Source organism: Salmo salar, chromosome ssa16 (genome assembly GCF_905237065.1).
Source record: "Salmo salar chromosome ssa16, Ssal_v3.1, whole genome shotgun sequence".
In the NCBI taxonomy this organism is placed as follows: Eukaryota; Metazoa; Chordata; class Actinopteri; order Salmoniformes; family Salmonidae; genus Salmo; species Salmo salar.
In genome coordinates this window covers 10,914,510-10,933,703 of record NC_059457.1, presented here as the reverse complement: position 1 = coordinate 10,933,703, position 19,194 = coordinate 10,914,510, and the positions used below count along the sequence as shown (strand labels likewise).

The following is a 19,194-nucleotide window of genomic DNA, read 5'->3' as shown; positions in this document are numbered from 1 at the left end:
GTTGCATCCAGGAACTTGCATAATGTGCTTATGTTATGCTTATACTTGCTTTTTTACCTTGAAAGTCATCTGAAAGGAAATTGTAATAGATGTTTGTAGGACCTCTATCAGTCAATGATAACAGTCATTGGTGTCCCCCAGCCCATCCCCTTTGTTGTGTGCTGAGCAATCTTGTCATTCTTTTAAGTCTCAACCATTCTTTTTGAAACTTGTCTTCCTTTACAAAGGCACTGCAGAGGCTAAGAAGACGCATGGAAACTCTAAAACAAACATAATTCAACTTGTAGGCCAGATTTGAAAAGGAAATAATAAATCCCGAAGCTCAGGTTCGTCAGTTGTTTAGAATGAGGATACTAGGGATGGTTGAATCATATTCAATTGCCTAATTTGCACATGGCTAATTTCATTTTATTGTATCCTTAGATGTCAGACACCGAGGCTGCCAGTACCTCTGGGTCGATAGTCCATGTGTTGGATGATGCACTGCCGTTGATCAGAACAGACAGCGTATACGTAAGTTAGTGTCATTCAACACCAGCACATACTGTAAGTTCTTGTGAATCAGCTTTGTAAATCAAAGACAGGCAAGTCTGCACTTTCATCCCATATTCATTGTATTATTAGAAAATGTAAAGTAGAGGAGCACAGAGCCATAACTAATCAAAATGTACCAGTGTCCAAATACTTTGATATCTATCTAGTTATCCAAGATACTTTTTTTCTGCAATACAGTTGACCAAAGCTATGCTTGGATACAAGACTGATGACTCAATAACCAGTATTGACAACAGTGAAGATGGTTGTGTCCCAGGGCCATCAGAGGAAGGCAATTTCTATGAAGAAAATCTGACCTGTATGCCTATACCTTACATACACATGGACCTATTCTTAATTACAATGTCCTTTTTGACATGTTTTCCAGGAGAGATGTCAGCGATTCGGGCTAAACAGCCAATGACCAAGGGAAAGCTGGGACAAATGAGAGGCTCACACGGTAAGCATGTTTCCTGCTGCCTTCAGTCAGTGCATTTTCACTCTGTAGTGTCAATTTATGGCCGTACTGTGCTGGTCCAGATCAATACTGTCTTTATCAGTTAGTGTATTTCCAACCATGCCAGCACAGAACGGTTCAGTTTGGATTGGACACAAGTCAAGATGTTAGATCTGGAACTAGTGTGTCAGGATAGATGATAACACAGAAGGATTACCACGCTTTACATTGTTTTTCTTGAGGGACGGAACTTGATTTAATAGGTATTGCTTTTATTAGAATATTACATTGCAAACAGGTTGTTGGGCTTAGATTCCATACAGATTGAGTCTGCCTTGATGTCAGCATTTCACATTCTCCTCTCACATCCTTATCTATGTAGTTATTTAGTTGGGATTGTTAGTTTAATCTCAACACACTCTCTGCAGATACAGCTGTAACCTTGTAGAGTTAATACAGAGAGATGTTCAAGTACTGTATTGTAGTCAACCTTTTTTTAATGTAGTCATTCATAATGCCATCTCTTTCCAAAGGTGTAACGATCGTCAAAAGGAGTAGACCAAGGTGCAGCGTGGTACGTGTTCATCTTGAATTTATTTTAATTTAGAACACTTCAACAAAAGAACAAACAATGACAAACGACCATCACGTCTTGCAGGCTATAACGAGCAGTACATAAATAAGATCCCACAACTACAGGTGGGGAAAGGCTGCCTAAGTATGGCTCCCAATCAGAGACAACGATAGACAGCTGCCTCTGGTTAGGAACCATACTCTGCTCAACACAAAGAAATAGACACCATAGAATGCCCACCCCACACCTTGACCTAACCACATAGAGAATCAAACCGTCTCTCTCAGGTCAGGGTGTGACAAAAGGTGCCAAAGGAACAAAAGGTATTGGTCGACAATAGAGGTGGATGCCCTTGAAGATTCCTTGATGAATTTTATCCAAATGGGAAAAACAAGACTGAGAAATGCATTGCTGCTTCTCCCCAAGCGCTAGTAAACAGGGACTGGAGAGCAGTAAAGTTCTATGTACACAACAGAATAGTTGCAGATCAGAGAAAATAAGTGTATGAGATGCTTCTGGCTATCTTGGTGTACTTCTGAGGATTTAATGGGACTTAAACTCATCAGTAGATGACGAATGTCCTCTATATCACTGTTACGATCGTCAAAAGGAGTGGATCAAAACGCAGCGTGTTGAGTGCTCATATTTATTACTATAATGAAACACTTAAACAAATAAACAAAAACGAAAGCAAACAGTTCCGTCAGGCCACAGACAACTAAACGGAAAACAACTACCCACAAAAACCCAGGTGGGAAAAGGCTGCCTAAGTATGGCTCCCAATCAGAGACAATGATAGACAGCTGCCTCTGATTGGAAACCATACCTGGCCAAAACATAGAAATAAAACACATAGAATGCCCACCCCATATCACACCCTGACCTAACTAAACAGAGAAAAATGGCTCTCTCAGGTCAGGGCCTGACACTCACTGTCCAGGGGAAGTTTTTCCAGGTGGGTGGTTCACTTTTGGAGTGACTAAGGTCTCAAGAAAACAAAGCCTGCTGACTTTGAATGTTACAGAAAATAAAGAAAAAAAATTCTAAACTATTAATCTGTTACTTGGATATATTGAATCCATTACTGAAATGGTTGTTCCAGTTTAAATACTTTACAGAAGAACTACACTACAGCCGTTGAGTTGCCATCCGTGTTGCATCATTGTGGCATTCTACATGAATATTTTCAGTCTTAAAATAGAATGAATGCGTCAAATATCGAGAATTTAAACTTGTTAATTATTTTACGCTTCCATTAGATACAATGTAGGCAGTTGGATAGCTTTTATAGATTTCATAGGAGGCATTCTCTCCATGGATGATGGCAATGCATTGCAATGCATTGAGTGGCTGCTGCCAACATACAGACTCAATCTCTCGCCACTTTAATAATTCGATGTAATAAATGTATCACTAGTCACTTAAAAAATGCCACTTTATATAATGTTTACATACCCTACATTACTCATCTCATATGTATATACTATACTCTATACCATCTACTGCATCTTGCCTATGCCGTTCGGCCATCGTTCATCCTTATATTTATATGTGCATATTGTTAATTATTCCTTTACACTTGTGTGTGTATAAGGTAGTTGTCGTGAAATTGTTAGATTACTTGTTAGATATTACTGCATGGTCGGAACTAGAAGATTACAAGCATTTTGCTACACTCGCATATACATCTGCTAACCATGTGTATATGTGACCAATACGATTTGATTTGCAATGTACGGTTTCAAGAAGTTGGTAAAATTACAAGTGAACTTTTTTCAAGGAGTCAGAAACTTTACGTGATTAACTCAATAGATTTTTTTCTTTCTCATGAGTGTAATTTCTGTGCTTCTATGATGTCTGGAAAGCATGGTCCTCAAAAGGTATGTATTTGTGAGGAGTCCTAAATTGGTTACAGTGTTTGTGCGTGTGTGGTTAGTTAGGTTTGAAGCTTCTCTAACCTGCTCTGTGTTGTTGGCCTCTGGAAACACCTTCACTTCTATTAGTCCGGTCAGCACTTACCTCTTCTCCTTGGGCAACAAATCAACAAATCCAATGAAGAAATAAACATTCTACTAAAATTGTATACTTCATAGCTCACAAGAAACCAACAACACACACCACTGATCATTTTCAACTGCAATAAAACTTTATAGAAACAGAAATCTTTGGAACATGCTGATGATAAATTAACATTTGCCTAACTAGAATAACAAGTGGATTAATATTAATCTCTAATTGATACTGATAGACATATTCTATCATCACACCAGCGTACTAGATACTCTGGATACTCCCAAGGGGTTGAAGCAGTCCATCTTCAGGAAGGGAACACTCTTCGAGAAGCTACACACCCCAGGGATGAAAGTACTTTGACAGCTTGTGGCTCCTGTTGGGTCTCATAGGAAAAGTCTGTTCCAACAGTACTTCCGACAGTAGCTGCTGCTGCTCATGCACAACAGCCTGGATCGGTGGGCGCTGGATCATTTCTGTCACCTGCCCTTTGTGCTTTGGGGTTGAAAGGGCAGTGGAGGAACTAGGATGGAAGGTAGAGCAGACACTGGGATGATGCTGACTGATCCTCTCTGGTCCATGGGAGGCCATGAGGGCTCCCGAATGGCACAGCGGTCTAAGGCACTGGTCCCATAGGGCGGCACAATTGGTCCAGTGTTGTCCGGGTTAAGGTTTGGCAGGGGTAGGCCGTCATTGTAAATAAGAATTTGTTCTTAACTAACTTGCCTATTTAAATAAAGTGACCCCCCTACAACTGGCTTTGCTCCATCTCTTCAGAAAGAGACTCTTCATCCACCTCCAAGATCGAGGGCAGTGATGGAGAGACACACACTGGGAAGAAAGGCCCAGACTTAAAGTTTACGTCCCAGTGAATGGGCTTCACTCTCTTCCTGCGCCCTCGTTGGCTATTCTCCCGCTTGGCCTTGGCACGGGAGGCGAGCATGTGCCATCGCTTGATAGGAGGCTGTTCTGCCAGTGGGACCAAGGGGGTCAAGAGGATTTCAAAGGGGCACTTCTCGCCGGCCTGCACTGCTCTCCTACTGGTCAGTAAAGCGGAGTGGTCGGTGTGACCTGTGTGGCTGGGCGTAGGTCTGGGCAGGGGTGACAGCCATCATCTCCGCCCGACGTTAGCTGGGTGGCAGACTAAAGGTGGACCACAGAGGAACATCCTCTCAGTGCTACTGAAGTACAGGGGCTCAGAGGGTAATATGCTTTGTTTGTCACCCAGTTGTTCTGGTAGCTGCTGGTCCAGCATAGCAGACCGGATCTGTAAGAGTTGGATCGTCTTCGACACACGCCGTGATCTGGCGTTGGCAGGCCGGGCTGGCACTGGGGAGGCAGGTGGGGCAGGCACTCGGCTGGAAGGAACCAGAGAAGCAGATGGAGTAGGCACCAGAAGGTCAGGCACATGGCTGACCATTGGGGTAGGCAATGGGATGGCCATCTGGGCAGGTGAGGCTGACACTGCAATGGTTGGCAGCACAGGGAAAGAATTGTTGCTCTCCCTCCTATCCATGGAGTTTATAAGCTCTAAGGTCTGGTTAGGGAACCTCAGAGTGCTGCCATCAGTATGTCTTGTTATCCTAGCTATCCCGGTCTTGGGTCGAGCCAGGCTCCTGCTGGCCTGGACCTCAGGCTGGAGGACATCCACAGGAGAACATGGCGGCTGCAAGAGGCTGCCGTCGGACAGAGACCGTCTGGCCTGAGCAGGAGGAGAGCAGGGAGTTTGGTCCTGGATGTTAGACCTCTGGAGAGGATGGGCCTGGATCCTGACCTCAGACTGGCTGCATGGAGTCCCAGATAAAGGAGCTACTGCCTTGACTGCAGTGGAACATACATTGGGCCTCCTAGGGATGCTTCCTGGTGTCTGTGGTCTGCTGGATTTAACCTCTGGCTCCTGCTTGTGGCTGGAGGTCAATGTGCTCCCCTCCGGTTTTGGTTTTGACCGGACCCAGACGCTTGCTACCCATCTGTCCCTCCAGCTGTAGACGAGGCATGCCAGTCACCTTGAGGGTGTTTTTTGATTTTTGGACAGTGAGAGAGGTCACAGTGAGCATTGGGAGCTTGACGGGTGGAGTGGCCATTGGAAGCCTTCCCATGTCAGCCCTCTCTTTTGTTACATCCATGTTGTGGAAGTGGGATCGGCTATTCTTTCTCCCTGGTGGCATTGGCTGTAGGACAATATCACTGGCACTCCGGACACTGAGGATGTCTGTCAGGCTGTTCTCAGAACTGTTCTGACTGGTCTCTTGTGTCCTAGCCAACCGTGAGCTGGACTTCCCTCTGTCTTTCATGGCTGAGAGTCACGGTGGAGTAGCAAACAACAACAAAAAGCATGTTTGAGAATAAGGATATAGAATAAATTACATATATTTCAATAGAATTTGATCAAAGTTGTTATTATAAACTAGTGTTTTTCCACTTTCAAAGGACATTCCAATTCCTGCCAAAATGTTCATAAATTCATAAAAATGAAAGATTCACAGACTAAGGCCTACCTTCAATTTGGACTTCCAGATCATTTGCACACGTAGGATTTGACTATACAGTTTCAACAATATATTCTTGAAAACAGAAACACAAGACCACAAGACCTAGTTTGAAACAAAAACTTTTTTGTCACAAATCACAAAACATAACAGTTTTCTGACAGATATTTATCAAATAAAGTACTCATAAGATAAAAGTAATGTATTTGAGATTATTTCATTCAATTATAGGTCCTACCTCAGTTCAGGAAGAGCGTCAATGACCTGTCTATGGATTGTCTTATTTTAACAAAATAATGCTTCATTATGACATCATGTACATTATGACATAGCAGCCGTCCACATTATAAAAGTTTGTCAAAACCACTTGAATAGACATGAAATGTAAAATTAAAGACAATAGACCTAATTCAACAATTGAATAAAAAGAATAGTTTGACAGTAATTTTTCAGATTATTGGCTTTTATTTTCATTACAGTAGTGGTTTTGAATTTATTAAAATGAGAGTAGGCCTAGTGAGTTTCGTAGAACTCGATCGCTCTTTGAACATCTGTGTGGAACGTTCCCAGCTGACGCCACACAGACGCCTTTGAAAAACGTTCACAATTTTAGTTTCATATTCAATTCATCAGCATATATGCACGGCAAATAAATTCCCAGTACTCAAATAAATCTGAAAATCACAATTATCTATTTAGTATAGCTCATCTTAGAACGAGAAACGCTGTGGTGTCAATGTTTTTGATTATGTCCAAATAGGAACATAGCTACAGGTATTTTTACTTCTATATTATAATAGTAGTAGTTGTGTGTGTTTTGTTGTCGTGCATTCGTTTTGAGTCAACGCTAAACCCACAATTGTTTGGTCCCATTCGGTATTAGCACGGTCAGCCAATGGGGGAAGTGACATGCCTGATGCCTAAATTGATGTTGTCGACCAAACACATTTCAATATCATTTTTGAAATACAATAAATAGCCTGTTAATTTGTTGACAAAACATGTTAATAAATTAGATGTTGGCTTCGCGTCTCCAACTCAACCAAAAATAAAAGTTAAAGAATGGAATTAAGCCAGTGCCTTAGATTGAACTATCCAAGCAGTTAATATATCCTTTAAATGTTGATATTTGGTTGCGTTGTCCACTAAACACAATTCAATATTACTTTTGTAATACAGTAAATAGCCTAAAGTTATCTTACAAACTAATGTAACAATATTTATTCAACCTTAAAATAAGTAACAGATCCATGGCCACATTTTAAGGTTTCTGTAAGTATACATTTATTCGTATGTAACGTTAATCATATAAAGCGTACATGTTCAAGATAGCATGCGGGTTGTGGTAGGTTGTGGCGGATCTGTGGAGATATTCACAATTGCTGTAGTATATGTAGAATCTCGAACGGCATTGATCACTTGCACCATGTACTTTTAATGTAATCTCAACTTCAAACCAGGTAATTCTGTTCTGCTATTTGATGAAGCACAGTGTGCTTTCGTCACCAGGGTTGTGGGTGCGATTCCCACGGGTGACCAGTGTGACCGTATGCTAAATGACTAAAACGTAAATAACCAGTGGTGGGAAAACGACAAAACATTTTTTTTACAATATATTTATTGGCATTTCCTTTTTTATTTTTTTATTTAACAATCATCAAAATATGACACAGATAATGCCCAGTTATTCCTTCCACCTGCACAAAACACCATGCTACATGGGTGGACATCGTGCAAAACCCTTCCCTCCCCAACACAGGAACACCCCCCTCCCTCCCCTCTGCCGGTATTAGCTTCACTGATTAACAACAAAAAGAAACAGAATGACTTTCACATTCCATGCTAGAAAATAAATGATTCAACATAAAAACAAATAATAATACATTAATGAAGAAAGTAGTAATGATGCAGCTAAGGTGACGTCTCTAGAAACTGCTGAAAGTCCCCCAGACATCAGTATATTCAAAGGGTTTATTACGTAAATTGTGTTATTCTTTCAGATGGAATATAGGAAGATAGTTCTTTTAGCCACATCTGCTTGCTTGGCGGAGTGTCACACTTCCTGTCACAGGGGTCGTTGAATGGAGACCAAGGCGCAGCGTGTATAGTGCTCATTCTTTGATTTTTAATAAAAACACTTCAACAACAAAACAATAAAACGACCAACAGTCCCGTCAGGTACTCTAGACTAAACGGAAACAACTACCCACAAACCCCAAAGGAAAACAGGCTGCCTAAGTATGGCTTCCAATCAGAGACAACGATAGACAACCTCTGATTGGAAACCATACCTGGCCACAACATAGAAAATGACAACATAGAATGAAACTCTAGACAATCCACATAGAAAACAGAAAACCCAAAACACATAGACAAAACACCCCCCTGTCACACCCTGACCAATCTACTAGGGATAAATTACCTCATACCAGGGTCAGGACGTGACAGGACCCCCCCCCCCAAAGGTGCAGACTCTGACTGCACCCAAACCAAAAAACCCAACAACAACAAACCCAAACACAAAGGGAGGGCAGGGAGGTTGACAACAGTCAATGGCGGCTCATGTGCTCCACCCAGAACCCTCCTCTTCTCCCAATCCTCCAGCAACGGAGATGGCTCTGGCTCAGGGCGTAACCTCCATTCCGCAAGCAGATCCCTCCGCTTCTGTAACATAGGCCTGTGGATCATTATTGGAGGAATCGGACTGTAGATCCTTAACGGAATCACTGTGCTGTAGACCACTGCTGGAGGTTCCGACCTCCAAGCCACCGCTGGAGGTTCCGACCTGCAGACCTCCGCTGAAGGCTCTGGGCTGCAGACCTCCGCTGAAGGCTCTGGGCTGCAGACCTCCGCTGAAGGCTCTGGGCTGCAGACCTCCGCTGAAGGCGTGACACTTCCATATAATACCTGTGCATTTACTGGCTGCAATGACTGCCAATTTAATGAATCTGGTTTTGATACAAATATTAACTGGTAGAACAGAATCATCTCCAAGAAGAATAAGGGAAGGATCTAGTGCTACCGTCATATTAGTGACTTGTGATAAGATCTGAATAATGTCTTTCCAATAATTGCTTAGTTCAGGGCAGGACAAAAACATATGCATAAGTGTGCCCATGTAAGGGGTGCGTAACTGGTGGCAGTGAAGTCAGACACAGGAGAGCAGAACGGAGCAGTTTAATTTGAAAACCAACGGCATAAAGAAATAACCAACATGGGTACAAAACCCGACGCGCACCAGTAAACATGTGCACAAGCACTTACAACAAACAATTCCACACAAAGACATGGGGGGAACAGAGGGTTAAATACACAACATTTAATGAGGGAAATGAGAACCAGGTGTGTAGGAAAACAAGACAAATGGAAAATGAAAAGTGGATCGACGATGGCTAGAAGACCGGTGACGCCGAACGCCGCCCGAACAAGGAGAGGAACCGACTTCGGTGGAAGTTGTGACAGCCAGGGGCGGAAATCCCGGGGGGGACACGACCCCCCCCATCCTGGGAAAAATATGATTTGTCCCCCCAATATATCACTGAAACAAAGCTATGTCATTTAAATAATATTAATAATACGCAATGAAAGCAATTGTGCTGATTATTGACACAATAGCGCGTTTTTAAGTTTCAAAAGATTGCAACCCCCCCCACCCTTTGCCTCACAATGGTTTGATCCACTGCCAGTTCCTTAGTTGGCAAGGTAACAGGGGTCGTGTCTACTGTCTGAAAGGCACTCAATGAACGTAACTGACGTTCGCGCACACACACTAGCTGAATATGCAGAGCTAGCGCGCAAATATTAACTATTAACCTGTTATGGCTAGGGGGCAGTATTTCCACGGCTGGATAAAAAACGTACCCGATTTAATCTGATTATTAGTCCTGCCCAGAAGCTAGAATATGCATATAATTATTAGCTTTGGATAGAAAACACCCTAAAGTTTCTAAAACTGTTTGAATGGTGTCTGTGAGTATAACAGAACTCATTTGGCAGGCCAAAACGTGAGAAGATTCTGTACAGGAAGTACCCTGTCTGACCATTTCTTGAACTTCTTTGCCATCTCTATCCATTACAAAGGATCTCTGCTCTAACGTGACACTTCCTACGGCTCACATGGTCTCTCAGAGCCCGGGAAAAAGCTGAATGACGTAATTCAAAGCCCTGGCTGAAACACACGAGCGCTTTTGCTAAGTGGTCTATCAGAGGACAAAGGGCTTAGGCTCGTGCACTGGCCGCCCCCATCTTTCTGTTTTTCCCTCTATTTGCGAAACACAGATTCCCGGTCGGAATATTATCGCTTTTTTACGAGAAAAATGGCATAAAAATTGATTTTAAACAGCGGTTGACATGCTTCGAAGTACGGTAATGAAATATTTAGAAATCTTTTGTCACGAAATGCGCCATGCGCGCGACCCTTATTTACCATTCGGATAGTGTCTAGAACGCATACGAACAAAACGCCGCTATTTGGATATAACGATGGATTATTTTGGACCAAACCAACATTTGTTATTGAAGTAGAAGTCCTGGGAGTGCATTCTGACGAAGAACAGGAAAGGTAATCAAACTTTTCTAATAGTAAATCTGATATTGGTGAGTGCTAAACTTGGTGGGTGTCTAAATAGCTAGCCCTGTGATGCCGGGCTATCTACTGAGAATATTGCAAAATGTGCTTTCACCGAAAAGCTATTTTAAAATCGGACATATCGAGTGCATAGAGGAGTTCTGTATCTATAATTCTTAAAATAATTGTTATGTTTTTTGTGAACGTTTATCGTGAGTAATTTAGTAAATTCACGGAGGTTTGCGGGGGTATGCTAGTTCTGAACGTCACATGCTAATGTAAAAAAGCTGGTTTTTGATATAAATATGAACTTGATTGAACAAAACATGCATGCATTGTATAACATAATGTCCTAGGGTTGTCATCTGATGAAGATCATCAAAGGTTAGTGCTGTATTTAGCTGTGGTTTTGTTTTTGTGACATTATATGCTAGCTTGAAAAATGGGTAGTCTGATTATTTCTGGCTGGGTACTCTGCTGACATAATCTAATGTTTTGCTTTCGCTGTAAAGCCTTTTTGAAATCGGACAGTGTGGTTAGATTAACGAGAGTCTTGTCTTTAAAATGCTGTAAAATAGTCATGTTTGAAAAATGGAAGTTTTCGGATTTTAGAGTAATTTGTATTAGCGGAACATCTAGATGTAAGAGGTTAAGCTAGCTAGTACCTATTCCATTTATGTGGCGTCGTCAAAGATGGAATCTTTCCTATCGTCAATTTATTCCAAGATCAGCATGCAGATGATGTAAGTTAGTGCTTCAAAGTCCCTGTGATAAGGTTAGCGATAAACTGAAGTCCAAACTGAACAGAACTACACTCTCTTCTACCATTGCCTTAAATATATTTAATGGTCTCGTTGCAAAAGCTAAATTGTCGCAAGGGAACTTTTATTTATTTAATTTCACCTTTATTTAACACGGGTAGCAAAGATTATAGCAAACACCACTGAAACTGAACTGGTGCTCGCTAGCTTTGCAAATTCAGCTATTGTTGGAAGCCAGCCAATATGAAACAAACTATTAAAATTACAAAAGGTTGCAGCATATGTTGTGTAAATGGTGAACTCATACTGCTGTCAACTCTTGTCATTTTAATCCGTTTCACATTTGCTAGCTACCTTTTAGATCGAAGCCCATATAGAATGATTGAAGATGATAGAAGCCCATCTCCAGCTGTAAATAACCTACACACTGTGTGTGTGTGTGTGTGTAGCCAGCCAGCCAGCCAGGTAGAAAAATGGCAGAAAAATAAGACGGACATCAGAGTATTTTTCAGTACACCAAAACGCAAAGTAAGAACCCTAGTAGCCTAATATCTCAGACTAGTTGATAAAATGTTCATAAGAAAGAAATGAAATTCTAATGGAAATGTTTCACAATGATGTCATTAGGCAGAGCAGGCAACAGATGGCACACAGACAGCAGAGTTGGGGACAGCTATGCAGGGACAGACTGGCAGAGACAGGGAGTCTCAGGTAAGTTTGTTGAGTCTTTGTTTGGCAACATTATGAAAGGTTCTCAATTTTTTTCACTTGTAAAATAGGAACATAATTGGAAAATGCCATGGATACCCCCACTCTCAACTTAAACTGGTGACTGAACTAAGATTTGTTAAAGGCAATGGTATTGCTGTTGTGATTAGTTGTGTAGTTTTGGGTACCGGTAGTTAGGAGTACGGCAAACACCTTATTTCTTTGGTTCCTCAATATACATTTACCATATTACAATGTAGGCTATGTGTTACAGCACTACTTTTGGTGTCCCCCTCAGGAATTGCTCTTTAGAAAATTTCATGTAATTGTCCCCTCCAAAGTTGATATCAGATTTTCGCCCCTGGTGACAGCCCACTCCCGTTTTACACCTTGGGCAAAATGTTGAATATTTAGAATTGATCTTGTACAGTCTCTCTGGTGTAAAGTAGACCCTATGTAAAATATTGAATTGCATCAACTTGTGCCTTGTGTTAAATGAAAGACGCTGAGCATCTAAAAAGAGCTTTCCCCATTTCTTATCCTCAAAAATGAGACCACGGTCATCATGCCACTTCATGCAAGCTTTCAGTGGTTCATCATTCCCCAGCTTGAAGCCAAGAGTACATGTAGGAAATGAAACCTTTTACCCCTTTCCTTTCCAGCCACAGTTTATCAGTTTTAGGTTTACTCATGGGCTGAATCCTACCTCCCTGCTGAGTGGCAAGATAATGCCTAACCTGTAGGTACTTGAAGAAAAGAGTTTGAGGTAACTGAAAACGAGATGCCAGTTGTTGAAAGGATAGTAGTTCACCTTCTCTATAGAGATTACCAATTTTTTTAATTCCTTTGTTGAACCAAGAAAATGTAATACCATCTCTCAGGGCTTTGGGTAAGATGGGGTTATTTTCGAAAGGTGTTTGTTCATATATAGATCTAAGCCCTTCTGTTTGTTTACAGACTTCAATCCATATATTTAAAGTGTTTTTAATGAAAGGGTAGTTTATGAAACCTAGCAAAGCTTTAGGTGGGCTAATATAAGGTATAGATGCCAATGTAGCCGGGGTCAGACACTCTTCCTCTATCTGCCTCCAAGAGGGTGAACTTGATGTTGTATCTTGCCATACCCACACAGCCTTTAACTGAGATGCCCAGTAATACAACTGGAAGTCAGGTAGAGTGAGTCCTCCTTCTGAGTATGGTTTGCATAAAGTTGTGTGTTTCACTCTGGGGGGTTTCCCTTTCACAGAAATGAAGAAATCTTCCTATTAAGTTGTTTGAAAAAAGCTTTGGGAATAGGAAAGGCCAAGGTTTGAAAAAGGTACAAGAATTTTGGTAATATATTCATCTTTACAGAATTGACCCGCCCAATAAGAGAAATTGGTAAATCCCGTCATCTATCCAATTCTTCCCCAACCTTTTTGAGAAGTGGAGTATATATAGTTCAGTTGATATGTCTTAATAATTTCAGAAGGAATTTGCAATCCAAGATATGTCATTTTCTGTGGTTTCCAAGAAAATGGTTGGTCTAAGATTGGGTTCTGCATAGCTGCCCTGTTAAAAGGCATAATTATACTCTTCGATAGGTTTATTTTATATCCTGAAAAGGTCCCATATTCTTTCAGGATGTCAACTAATGTCCGGAGTGAAATTTCTGTTTTGGTGAAGTAAAGCAAAATGTCATTGGCATATAGCGAGACCAGATGTTCACGCCCACCTATATGAACACCATGAATGGATGGATGAGATCTAAAAGCTTCTGCCAGTGGCTCTATAGCCAAAGAAAAAGGGAGCAGACTAGCGGGACAACCCTGCCTTGTGCCACGTGATAGGGAGAACTGTGAGGAAATGTTTCCATTAGTCAGGATCTGAGCTACCAGACATTTGTACAGTAATCTAATCAGGCCTACATACTTAGGTCCAATATTCATCCTCTGTAAAACTTCAAACAGGTAGTTCCATTCTATGCGGTCAAAAGCTTTTTCCGCATCTAATGAAGCCGCCACTACACATTCTTGGTCATTCTCTACATAATGCATAATATTACATTATATTCTGATATTATCAGCAGATGAGCGGTTTCTTACAAAGCCTGTTTGGTCCATATCAACCAAGTCCGGTAGAACCTTATCCAGTCTAAGAGCTATGAGTTTCGCAAGAATCTTATATGAAGTGTTCAATAGAGATATTGGTTTATACGACCCACAAAGCATAGGATCTTTCCCAGGTTTTAACAAAACTGTGATCAGTTCCTGTTCAAGTGTGTCTGGGAGCTTTGCTGTCTCTATGGCATAATTAAACATACTGCAAAGAGGCTCAAATAGTTTGGGTAAAAAGGATCGCTAGAATTCAATAGGGAATCCGTCTAACCCTGGTGACTTTCCCCCAGCAGTGTTGAAAATGGATTCCCTAATTTCCTCTGATGTAATCTCTTTCTCCAAGTGCTCTCTATCCTCATCAGTTAAAGTTTGTACATTGAGTTTGTTCAAAAACTCATGCATTGTGGCAGGGGCATCCCCTTCAGACTTGTACAATGTTTCATAAAACTCCCTGAAGACTAGATTCATTTCCTCAGGACTGTGAACAACTGTGTTATTGGGTAGCTTAATAGAGCTAATAACTCTACTAGCATCCTCTCGTCTTATCTTGGGTTCTGCATAGCTGCCCTGTTAAAAGGCATAATCACAGTCCCGTATGGCTCAGTTGGTAGAGCATGGTGTTTGCAACGCCAGGGTTGTGGGTTCGATTCCCACGGGGGACCAGTCCCGGGGAAAAAAGAGAGAAAAAGAAGCATGAAATGTATGCATTTGCTTCTGTAAGTCACTCTGGATAAGAGTGTCTGCTAAATGACTAAAATGTAAATGTAAATCTGCCAAGCAAGCAACTTTCCTGCTTTATCTCCATGTTCGTAGTGGTTTTGTTTTGTTCTCCTAAGAGCATTTTCTGCTTTATGGGTCGTCAGGGTGTTATATTCCAATCACTTTGAGTCAAATTTTTGTAGAGTTGAGTCGTCAAATGTTACACTATGTTCATTTTCCAGATCTCTAATTTCATTCTCCAACAAATCTACTTTAGCCTTATACATCTTACGAGCACCTGAACTAAAGGATATGATTTGCCCCCTCAGATATGCAAGGAGAGCTTCCTAAAATTAGGGGGAGGCAGAGTTGTTATTGGTGCTAAAAAATATGTCTATATGAGTGTTCAGAAATGTTACAAATGTGGGATTATTTAGCAAGTATGTGCCAAACCTCCATCTTCTTCTCTACTGACTGGTACTGAAGCCAGCAGGGTAGAATGATCTGATATACATCTTGGTAAGTACTTACACCCAGTAGTTAAACTTCCCTTGGCTGCAGGAATAAGAAATAAGTCAATTCTAGAGTAACTGTCATGGACAGGGGAGTAAAATGAGTATTCTTTAACCTTTTGGTTGTGAAATCTCCATAAGTCTACGAGTCCATAGTGTTTCATTTCTGCTTTTAACATTTTAGCTGCCTGTGTGAGGTTGATACTATTAGAGGAAGATCTATCACTGGAAGGGTCCAGTACCAAGTTAAAATCCCCTGCCATAATTATCTCTGATGATGGGCACATTAACTTCAAAAAGATGTCTTGGTAAGATTTAGGATCATCATGGTTAGACCCATACACATTCACATTGGTAATGGGCTCAGTGCTAAAGAAACCTTGAATGATCACAAACCTACCCCCTTTGTCTTTAATCTGAGATTGTATCTGAAAGGGGCAATTCTTATTAATGAGTATGGCCACCCCTCTTGCCCGAGAGGTGAAAGATGAATAGTACACTTGGCCCACCCACTCTCTCTTCAGTTTATCAGGCTCAGAGTCAGTCAGGTGTGTCTCCTGAAGAAGAGCTATATCAACCTTATGCTGCTTTAGATAATACAGAATGCATTTGCGCTTGACTGGGCATTTAGTACCCCTAATGTTAAGTGTCATAAAAGTATAGTTATTAGGTGCCGACATCTTTAAAGAAAATAAGAAATAGGGAAAAGGAAAGAATCAAAATTGCATTGAGTGTATACAACTTGTACAAAATGAAATTATGAAAGTTTAAAGTAGTAAACATCTCGTGAGCTAATACCCTGACCCTACCACAAACCCACCCAACCCCCTCCCCAACTGAGGGAGTTAAAGAACCCATATCCTTAGACGCTAGTCTTTAAGCTAAATGTACCTGCTATGCATAGCATCACTCGAATTAGGTTCATTTTAAATTATATGTATATGGAGTACATTGACTGTAACAAAAATACAAGTAACAAAATACAATTTGATTACAACAATAATGACCGGACTATTTAGCCCCACTTGAGCATGTCTCAACAACAACAACAAAAACCTTGGGTGCGTTCATAGTCAACAACAGAGCCTACCCGCACACCCAAATGTCAACCAATCGGCATTCCCCAATGCGCCCTGAAACCTGTGCCGCGGCGACAAAAAGTGATGACCACAAACGCACCCCAGCAGGTCAGGAAAAAAGACATCAAGCTATGATGTATAAATGAAAACCTTTACCAGAGGATAACAATAATCTCTCAAATATAAAATAGGGACAAGTAGTTAAACAATCACCATCCTCCTGAGTTCACCGTCCCCCAAAAAATATATATACACTGCTCAAAAAAATAAAGGGAACACTTAAACAACACAATGTAACTCCAAGTCAATCACACTTCTGTGAAATCAAACTGTCCACTTAGGAAGCAACACTGATTGACAGTAAATTTCACATGCTGTTGTGCAAATGGAATAGACAACAGGTGGAAATTATAGGCAATTAGCAAGACACCCCCAATAAAGGAGTGGTTCGGCAGGTGGTGACCACAGACCACTTCTCAGTTCTTATGCTTCCTGGCTGATGTTTTGGTCACTTTTGAATGCTGGCGGTGCTTTCACTCTAGTGGTAGCATGAGACGGAGTCTACAACCCACACAAGTGGCTCAGGTAGTGCAGCTTATCCAGGATGGCACATCAATGCGAGCTGTGGCAAGAAGGTTTGCTGTGTCTGTCAGCGCAGTGTCCAGAGCATGGAGGCGCTACCATGAGACAGGCCAGTACATCAGGAGACGTGGAGGAGGCCGTAGGAGGGCAACAACCCAGCAGCAGGACCGCTACCTCCGCCTTTGTGCAAGGAGGAGCACTGCCAGAGCCCTGCAAAATGACCTCCAGCAGGCCACAAATGTGCATGTGTCTGCTCAAACGGTCAGAAACAGACTCCATGAGGGTGGTATGAGGGCCCGACGTCCACAGGTGGGAGTTGTGCTTACAGCCCAACACCGTGCAGGACGTTTTGCATTTGCCAGAGAACACGCAAATTCGCCACTGGCGCCCTGTGCTCTTCACAGATGAAGCAGGTTCACATTGAGCACATGTGACAGAGTCTGGAGACGCCGTGGAGAACGTTCTGTAGCCTGCAACATCCTCCAGCATGACCGGTTTGGTGGTGGGTCAGTCATGGTGTGGGGTGGCATTTCTTTGGGGGGCCGCACAGCCCTCCATGTGCTCGCCAGAGGTAGCCTGACTGCCATTAGGTACCGAGATGAGATCCTCAGACCCTTTGTGAGACCATATGCAGGTGCGGTTGGCCCTTGGTTCCTCCTAATGCAAGACAATACTAGAACTCATGTGGCTGGAGTGTGTCAGCAGTTCCTGCAAGAGGAAGGCATTGATGCTATGGACTGGCCCGCCCGTTCCCCAGACCTGAATCCAATTGAGCACATCTGGGACATCATGTATCGCTCCATCCACCAATGCCACGTTGCACCACAGACTGTCCAGGAGTTGGCGGATGCTTTAGTCCAGGTCTGGGAGGAGATCCCTCAGGAGACCATCCGCCACCTCATCAGGAGCATGCCCAGGCGTTGTAGGGAGGTCATACAGGCACGTGGAGGCCACACACACTACTGAGCCTCATTTTGACTTGATTTAAGGACATTACATCAAAGTTGGATCAGCCTGTAGTGTGGTTTTCCACTTGAATTTTGAGTGTGACTCCACATCCAGACCTCCATGGGTTGATAAATTGGATTTCCATTGATTATTTTTGTGATTTTGTTGTCAGCACATTCAACTATGTAAAGAAAAAAGTATTTAATAAGATTATTTCATTCATTCAGATCTAGGATGTGTTATTTTAGTGTTCCCTTTATTTTTTTGAGCAGTATATATACACACACACACACACACACACACACGTTCGCACATACACAAGTGTAAAGCTATCAGCTAGCTTGCAATTAGGCGGCCAGCGAGTAGCTTATCCCTGTCTCGGTATCAGTAATGCTAGCATTTATCTCTAACAATAAACAAGCCAGCAAACGTAATAGTAGCTAAAGTTCCCTGAAGTAATATAAACAACATAGTTAGGCTTGAAACCCAGTCAAAAGCCACATAACTATTTAACCAAACCTGACTGGACCTCTCTCTACGTAAAATAAAAGTATACAGCAAAAATGTAACTACCTGGCTTAGTGTGGATGTATAGTAGCTATAGCAACACCCTTGGAAACTTAGCGAGCTGGCTAAATAGCACAGCCAACATTAGCTATGATCCAACTTTACCTCGCTAGTCATTATCACGCTAGCCATCTAGCCAGTCGATCACTTTTAGACTTTTACTCAAGTAGTATTTTATTGGAGTCATTTTCTACTAAGGTAACTTTACTTTTACTCAAGTATGACAATTGAGTTATTTTTCCACCACTGGTTAATTACATTTTAGTCATTTAGCATACGGTCACACTGGTCACCCATGGGAATCGCACCCACAACCCTGGCGACTAAACCACACTGTGCTTCGTCAAATAGCAGAACAAATTACCTGATTTGAAGTTGAGATTACATTAAAAGTACATGCTGCAAGTGATCAATGCCGTTCGAGGTTCTACAGACTATAGCAATTGTGAATATCTCCACAGATCCGCCACAACCTACAGTATGCATGCTATCTTGAACATGCACGCTTTATATGATTAACGTTACATACGAATAAATGTATAGTTACAGTAACCTCAAAATGTGGCCATGGATCTGTTACTTATTTTACGTTTGAATAAAAACTGTTACAT

The 19,194-nt window shown here is 41.8% G+C and overlaps 1 long non-coding RNA gene across 1 annotated transcript; it reads left to right on the top strand.

The window, feature by feature from the left end:
- Positions 1-252: 252 nt before the first annotated feature.
- On the top strand, positions 253-1,655 carry LOC123727756 (uncharacterized). The gene is made up of 4 exons (XR_006759635.1): positions 253-326; positions 424-513; positions 923-994; positions 1,525-1,655. It is a non-coding gene; the product is annotated as an uncharacterized lncRNA (long non-coding RNA).
- Positions 1,656-19,194: the final 17,539 nt, after the last annotated feature.